This window comes from Pinus tabuliformis, chromosome Q, assembly GCF_031772625.1.
Source record: "Pinus tabuliformis cultivar Carrire ecotype Pingquan chromosome Q, CPIR1, whole genome shotgun sequence".
Taxonomy (NCBI): domain Eukaryota; kingdom Viridiplantae; phylum Streptophyta; class Pinopsida; order Pinales; family Pinaceae; genus Pinus; species Pinus tabuliformis.
The window spans coordinates 18,819,915-18,828,728 of record NC_142296.1 but is presented as its reverse complement, the minus strand read 5'-3'; positions in this window follow the sequence as shown (position 1 = coordinate 18,828,728).

Sequence of the window (8,814 nt, the reverse complement as noted above, 5' to 3'; positions counted from 1 at the left end):
TACTTCCTATAGCCCTCTTAGGCCCTCGACCTACTGTTCATCTCTTTAGCCAAGCTGCTCCAGCCCGTCGACCCTCAACCTACAAGTAGACTCCTTAACTCGACCTCCTTCATTTACATAACTCCTTGTTGCGGCTTCCACCCTTTACTTGGCCTCTCTCCAACTTGATGCGGCTCCTCTAGGGTTGTTTTCCTCACAAAATAAAGTCCTTCACACTTGTGCCATTAGCCTCTCCTTTGGCTTCTACTTATATGAGTCCAAGTGGTATAAAACCCCAAGTGTCATGTCTCTTGAACTTGCTAGCAGACCTGAGCCTACATGACTCATAATTTATTAAATTCATTTTCTTGGGTTTCAAGCCTTCTCCTTTGGGTTCAAAACCCCAAACTCAATACCACAAAGCCCCCAAGGGCTTTTCCACTTAGAAATACCTTCCAAGTTACCAAATTTCAACATTGTCGAAGGTACAATTATATATATATATATATGCACATCGCATAATATCAGTATCATCAAGTACCAAAAATGCATGCACATTGTTGCATTAAAGTTTTGGACAATCAAATAAGGATTAGAATAGCAATGAACAATCAACTTGATCATTATATTGGAAAATTGAAATTGATATTGATATTATTAGGTCTTAACTCTCAGTTTTATAAAGTTAACCCAAGTGGAAAGTACATATGTCATATTACATTTAGTTCACTTCGCCACTTGACTTATCATCATTGTCCATAAATTGTTAGCAAGAATAGAGCACCAAAATGCTTCACCATTGCATTGTTTTTCCCTCCATTACTAGAAATAAATCGGTATAACGAAAGCGTTATTTAGTGTTTTGGATGCATGAAGGTGTCACATAAGTGAAGTAATAGGGTTTAATTTTCTTTGTGGGGGAGGGGGGTGGCATCCTCCCACTTTTGCACCTCTTCTAAAATTTGAAACATAAATTTTCTTTTGTGGAGGATGTGCCCTTGGAGTAGCCAAAAACACCTGAAATCAAGATCTGATTACTCATTTCAGGCTACTGTCCCCACTTCTTTGGGAGAACATGGATCTTCAAAAATGATCTTGGTTCATTTGGGTTCATGAGATGAAATTATTGGTTCCAAATCCAATATGGGAGATGAGAACCTAGGAGAGGTTTGGGCATCCTAAACTCAAGAGTAGATACCTCTTTAATTTAGATAAAATATGAGGTGTTCAAATTTGACATCATTGATTTAGGTCCCTTACATCATTGTTTAAGTGTAAAATTATGACAAATTGATAGTTATATGTTTGTGTTACAAAGAAAGTATGTTAAAATTTTGTTGAGGAGGCTTTGTATGGCTAATTACAAGGAACCTTCTACACAAGGAGGTTCCCCTAACTGACTAAAGAGTCTATATAGTGGGCAACTTGATATATTAACAACAAGCCTGTCAAATTTGAGACTTGCGGTCAACTAGGTTTCCAATATCATGACAAATCCCAAGTTGACATTGGTCAACAACCAAGAGAGATTTAAGGAATAACCAGATTCCTACAAGTTTCATAGAGTGTAATAACATAAAACCAACTACAGATAAGAAATTCACTAGAGGTTATGTTTTCACCCTTGTACAAGTTGGTTAAGTACCTACCTAGATCTCATCTTAACCCTGGATTTATCAAGCGTCGAGAGGTATCAAATCTCATGAGATACAAACATCTTTGAAAGTGAAAAGTGATTTGATCCCTCTCGATGCTTGATAGATCCAGGTTTAAGATGGATCTGGGTCGGTTTTTACACACACATAGCATATGTAGGTTGTATCCATGTCCCCCTTTCTCTCTCCTCTCTCTCTCTTCCTTCCTGCTCTACTCTTTAACTCTCTCTCTCTTCATCTCTCCCTTGTCACCCTCTCTGTCTCTCTCTCTCCACCTTTCTCTCTTTATGTGTTTCTTCTTTCCTCCGTCTCCCCCCCTCTCCAACTTCATCTCTCTCACCCTCCATATCTTCTTCTCTCTTTTCCTTCCTTTCTCTCCCACCTCACTCCCTCTCTCCTCCCCACCACTCTCTCTCTCTCTTTTCCCTCTAACTCTATCACTATCTCCCTACCTATCTCCTTCTTTGCCCCCTCCATCTTTATGTCTCCCTCTCTCTCTCTTCCTTCCTCTCCTCCCTCACTCACTCTCTCTCCACACCTCCCTTGTTATTCCCTCTCTCTCTATCTCTCCCTTGTCATTCCCTCTCTCTCTCTCTCCACCTCTACCTCTCTATGTCTTTGTTCTCCCCCCTCCCACAACGTCAGTCTCCCCTCATACATGCTTGTTTGTGCCCCTCTTGCCATGCCTTTTCTTGACAACCGACAAGCCATCAGGTCCAGTTTGTTCCACGCTGCTATCGTTTTTTGTCCACGGTGTCGTCGACCGGCCACTGCACCGTAGCCACACTCCTCGGTCTCGACAACCCCCGTTGACCTTCAAAACTTTTGAGATGTTAAATCGTGGTCTTGCTAAGTGGATTGATTCGTTGACTTTTTTATTTTAATTCGTAGTTTGATTTATCGCAATTTTTTTCAACTCATTTATTTAAACATATAATTAAATATATATTATATTATATAATATAGTTATATATTAATTTATTTAAATGATTAATTATTAAAAAATTGTATTTAATTAAAAAAAAAAAATTGGATCTACTAAGAAAAAGAAGAACAAAATGGGAAGTAGCCATGATGATGCAAATTCAAGGAAATTTCAGGGGGAAATCGACAGAATGTGCCAATTCCTTGACAATGTCAAAAAGAAGCAGGAAGAATTTGGAAAAGGCCTAGAGACGATAATTAGCAATCAAGACCAAATGACAATTAATATAAAAAAATAGAGAATATGATGAGCGAATTTATGGGAGAAGTTAATCCACCTTTTAATCCCTTAAGTATGCAAGAGTCACCCACAAAGTCCCAAGATTCCAAAAGACGAAGTTTTCCCAAACCATGAATTTTCGTCGATGCACGAAGTCCCATGAGTACTGAATATACAGTTCTAAGGAAGTTAGTACTGTACAAAATTTCCCTGAAAGAGGCTACCACAAAATTAAAAGGGAATTACCCAAGTACGATGGTAAGGACCATAAGGGCGTCATTGTGTGGGTAAATAAAATGGACGCCATTTTCGGAGCAAACCCGCCAATAGGTGAACAAGAGAAGGTCATGACTGCATCCAACAACTTGGAAGCTGAAGCGTATGATTGGTTCCTATGGTGGTCCAACATATGTGAACCTTGTGCGTTCAATTCGAAAAAAATTGTGGAAGCCTTGCTCAAAAGGTTCCATGACAGAAAAGAAGACGATGTTTATGAAAAAATTGTTCACCTCAAACAAAAAGGAATTGTGAGCAAATACACCCACGAGTGGGAAGTATTAGCTATAAGACAAAGATAGTTCTTTGACGAAGAGCTGCTAAAAATGTATAGATGTGGGCTTAAAGAATATGTTTGAGAAGAATTAAAACTATATAAACCAAAAACCATTGAAGAAGCTAGACATGCAACAATAATTATTGAATAAAAATATAATCTCCATAGAACACCATATACCAGTAATGAAAAATCAAACAACTATTCAAAGGGGAAGATAAGTAAGTCGTCTTTAGAAAACACTAGTAAGTACATTCCACCACCAATGTGCGAAGGAGGAAAACAACAATCAAATTTTGAAAGAAAAAAAGACAGAAATGTTGGACATGCAGAGATAAATATTCTCTAGGACACAGATGCACTACGCAAAAAATTTACAACTGTGAAGCAGAACAAGAAGAGGAATCTTCAGAGAATAGCTCCGATGAAGAAAACAATGAAGAAAATGAGACTCCTAATCCAGATCTAGAAGAAGAAAATATGCCAAGAATTTCTCTGGCAGCTATCACAGGGATAGCTCAACCACAAACATTAAATCTTAAAGGACATATTAAGAAGCATAATGTTATTGTGTTAATAGATTCAGGAAGTACACACAATTTTATAGATGTCAATGTCGCAAAAAGGATGAACATTTTTTCATATCCCGTAGCAGATTTAAAAGTTATGGAGGCAGATGGTAAAATAATATATGGAGTAGGGAAGGGTCATGAAGTTCAAATGTAACTAAACGAATATGAAATTGAGTCCAATTTTTATACAGTCCCCTTGGGAGGTGTAGATGTCGTCTTAGGAGTCCAATGGTTTCAAACACTAGGGACATATTCTGCAAATCACCAAAAACAATTCATTAAGTTCAAAATGAATGGGAGGAAGTATAAGTTGTTCGGATTCCAAGCCCCCCCCTATCCAAACCATTTCTGCTCAGTAAATGAAGAAGCTTATTTGCAAGGGAGCTCTGGTATTCGTCACACAATGCCAACAGTTAGAGTTATCATCGATGGAAGGAGTTCACCAACAATCTGAAGTTACAACCTTAATCCAGAGATATGACAAGGTATTTCAAGAATTACCGATGGAAACATATCATTGAAGTCAAACTAGATTCGACACCAGTAAATGTAAAACCATATCGCTATCCCCATCATCATAAAACAGAAATAGAGTAGTTGATACAAGACTTGTTAAAGTGTGGAGTCATTACAAAAAGCAGAAGTCCATACACTACACCAGTAGTGTTAGTTAGGAAAAAGGATGGATCCTTCTAGTTATGTATAGATTATCGAGGACTACAAAATTACTATTAAACACACATTTCCCATTCCATTTATTAATGAGTTGCTACACAAACTCCATGGCGCAAAATATTTTTCAAAATTAGATATGAAGTCAGGCTAATATCAAATTAGAGTAAGATTAGAAGACGTCGAGAAGACTGCGTTCAAAACTCATGAGGGGCACTACGAGCTTAAGGTAATGCCATTTGGTTTAACAAATGCACCAACCACCTTCTAGGAAACCATGAACGAACTCTTCCATCCATACTTGCAAAAATTCGTATTAGTCTTCTTTGACAATATCCTCGTCTACAACAAAATGTAGAAGAAGCATCTCAAACATCTAGAAGTACTTGTCGTATTAAAGAAGAATCAATTTTATGCCAAGTTATCAAAATGTACCTTTGGGCAGAAGGAAGTTGAATACCAAGGACATGTCATATCCAAAGGAGTCAAGGTGGATCCCAGCAAAATTAAAGTGATTAAAGAATGGCCAAAACCCAAGAACATTTCAAAACTAGGAGGATTTCTAGGGTTAACTGGGTATTATAGAAGGTTCATAAAGAACTATGCACATTTGACTACGCCATTGAAAAACTTGTTAAAAAAGAACGCTTTCCAGTGGATTAACTAGGCAGAAGAATGCTTCGAGAATCTAAAAAAAGTAATGTCAATCACACCGGTACTGACAACTCTAGATTTCTCCAAACCATTCATAGTCGAATGTGATGCTTCAGGATTTGAAATTGGATGGTCAAATTAAATTTATAAATAAATGTTTGGAAACATATCTCTGTTGTTCCGTCACTGACAAACAAAACAAATAGTCTCAGTGGCTACACCTAGCAAAATGGTGGTATAATACCACCTATCATACTTCAACTAAAATGACTCCCTTCTAAGCCCTATATGGCTATGAACCACCCAGGTGGAAAGATTTTGTGCTGCACAATTCTAAGGTTCAAGCAGTAAGGAACCACTTAGAAGAAAGCCAAATAATTATTACCTTGTTAGAAGAAAATATAATAGTGACACGTAATAGAATGAAGCAACAAGTCAACCAACACCGCACCGAAAGAGAATTCGAAGGAGATCAAGTTTTTGTCAGACCCTATAAGCAGTTATCATTAAAACAATAGGGGGAAAAACTAGTTATCTCCTAAATATTATGGACCATACAAAATAATAATAAAAAATAAGTAGCATGGCTTATGGACTGAAGCTACCAAACAATTGTCGAATCTACAACACATTTCATGTATCATGTCTCAAAAAAGTATTAGGGCAAAATCAAACAGCTCAAACAAAGATACCTCAAACCGATGAAGAAGGAAGGATCATATTAGAACCTGAAGGCATACTCGCTACCAGAGAAAAGGTACTACAATCCAAGACTATTAAAAAACACCTTATCAAATGGAAGAGATTACCAGAAAAAGACTCAACATGGGAGACCGAACGTTTTCGCCAGCAACATCCAACATTGCCTATGCTTTGAGGACAAAGAATTTTAAAAGAGAGACAATGTTATGAATAAAATATTCATAACTATATATTAAATTAAATTAAATAATAATAAATAAATATTAATTAATAATTAATAAATTGATTAAATTAACTTAAGTTGCCAATTAATTGTGAAATGAGACTTATGTCAAAAGACGTGTCTTTAACCTTGTGGCCAATCAGCTCCTATAAAGGAGAACCACCCAAGGGCTTGTAATCATCATCTGAATTTGGAATAATAATATATAACTTACATACTTAAATGAGTTTGCAATTCACGCATTACAGTGAACAAAGCTTTCTCGTTTCACTCTCCCCCCTCCATCTCTAGATATCCCTCTCTCTCCTCTCCTATCTCCATTTCTCGCTTGTCACTCCCTCTCTCTCTACGTCTTTGTTGTTCCTTCCCTCTCTCTCTACGTCTTTGTTGTTCCTTCCCTCTCTCTCCCTACCTCTCTCCTCCCTCCTCCTCTCTCATTTTCCCTCTCTCCCACCTCTATTTATATAAATGGATAATTTTCACTCTATGTAATCAATGCTATATGTAATGTCTGAAATATTTTACATCTAAATTTTTTTATTGTGAAATGAGTTGTGTTTTTTCAACATGTGGTATTGATAAGCCATGTCATTGTAACAAAACCTATTTACAAGTTAATAATATCCATGGTAAAGTGGGGTGGATATCTATGTTTAAGAAACTTGTTATATTGTAAGTACTTATTTTTTATTAATTAAATTTAAATATGATTATAGAATCATTATTAATCTATGCCAAGGTAGGACTCTAACAATTGGTTTGCCTCTTAGTCACTATTAGTTTAGCATTGACAAATACAGATTATTATGTTTAACTTTGAATGAATTATTGGGCAAAGCAGGAATGAAGGGGACAGAGGAGAGAATCTGAAGCAGGAAGCGGGACCAACCAAAAAAACAAGACGATCGATAGAGAAGAGAATTCACCAGGCTGAGAGGGCCTATCAGCAGAATACAAACCCAAAGGTCAGAAGAATTATTCAGAATTTGGAGGAGGAATCTTTACAAGCCCAATCTGATTCAGAGATGGAGGATTTGGAATTCTTACTGCATGACCCAGGCAACACCAGAAGCAGAATGTCTCTGTTCAAGCAATCTCTCCACATTTACTGGGTAATGAAAAGGTTATTGGCAAAGGCATTAGAACAAGTTGCAACTGAGATGGTGGAAATAGTGCAGGGAGGCCCCGAATTGAGAAGGGAACTGAGGTTCATCCACATTTCTTTAGAGATGCAAGAGAAGAAACTGGATGAATTACAACAGCTATTGAAGGGGGAACATCAGGGAGCAGACAGAGGAGCAAACCAACAACTTGCAGCCGAGGATGTTTGAGAAAAGATATGTATATGAAACTACATAGTCTAGATAATTGTAGTTTTTTGCATCTCCTAGATAAGGAAAAATGCTTTATGCAGATCAGTAGGATTAGGAATTCTCAGGACTGTTTAGTTCATCTTGCAGGGATAATCAGACTTTGGTCCTTTTATTTTTGGTTGGCCATTAAAAATTTTAGATGGCTAAAATACTCGGTTTCCCCACGAGGGCGAGTTAATGTTTTTTGATACTCTGTACTGTTTTGTTTTCTTTATAGTAATAGAAAGAGATCCATCTCAGCTTACAAAAAAAAAAAAAAAAAAAAATTCAAACATTTTATTAGACCATAACTTGGAGATCTTATTGCAACCTTTGCACAATATAATTTCATGTGGATAATTACCTTACATATTTTATGCCATAATTTATGGATATGGTTGCAATATTCATGCTCTATTTTTAGATATTTGTGTAGTGACCTTTTATTCTTAAGCTTTGCAAGAAAACTATCAAAAAATAAAACACTTGAAAATAACTAACACTCAAATAAATAACATATCTACCATCAATTACTTTCCACCATAATTTAAGCAAGTCTTTGCATAAAAAAAGTGTAGAAATAAGATGCAAAAAATATACTTACAAGAGTTACTTCCCACCATTATTTATGTTTTCTTTAGCTCTTATGTTGGAGTAAAATTGTAAATGTGTAGATTTGCTATTGGTTATTACCCATCAAAATTTATGCAAATTCCTTTGCTTGAACAAAAATTTACTTATCCACTTCACATCTCAATTTATTAGTTACTGCCAAAGTAAGACTATAGGATTATTTCTCTATCAACCATTATTAATTTAGCATTGACCAATGTAACTTATAATTATTTATGCAATTTTTCCGGCATAATTTATAACTTGAGTTGGAGGGGCTAAACTGCCATGCAAAACAAAATTACAAAATAACAAATAGAGTTTTATAAGTTTTATTACTTCTAACTTTTTATTATTGATTTAGCCAAAATTTAAATGTTTACCCTACATCTCCAACATACTTGGCTCTATATTACTTTTAACCTTTTATTATTTTTTAGATGTTAAATGTTAAACACTCACACCTACACATCTACCCCTACAGTGGGATGTAGAGTGCTGCTCGGCGCAAAAATGTGACATGTATTGACACTCTCATCCTTTGATGTAGAAGTTTGTGAGACAATGCGGTAGTGGAGAATACTCGCTGATTTGCAAGTAGAATAACGAAATATCACTGTATTTTATTTTAATAAC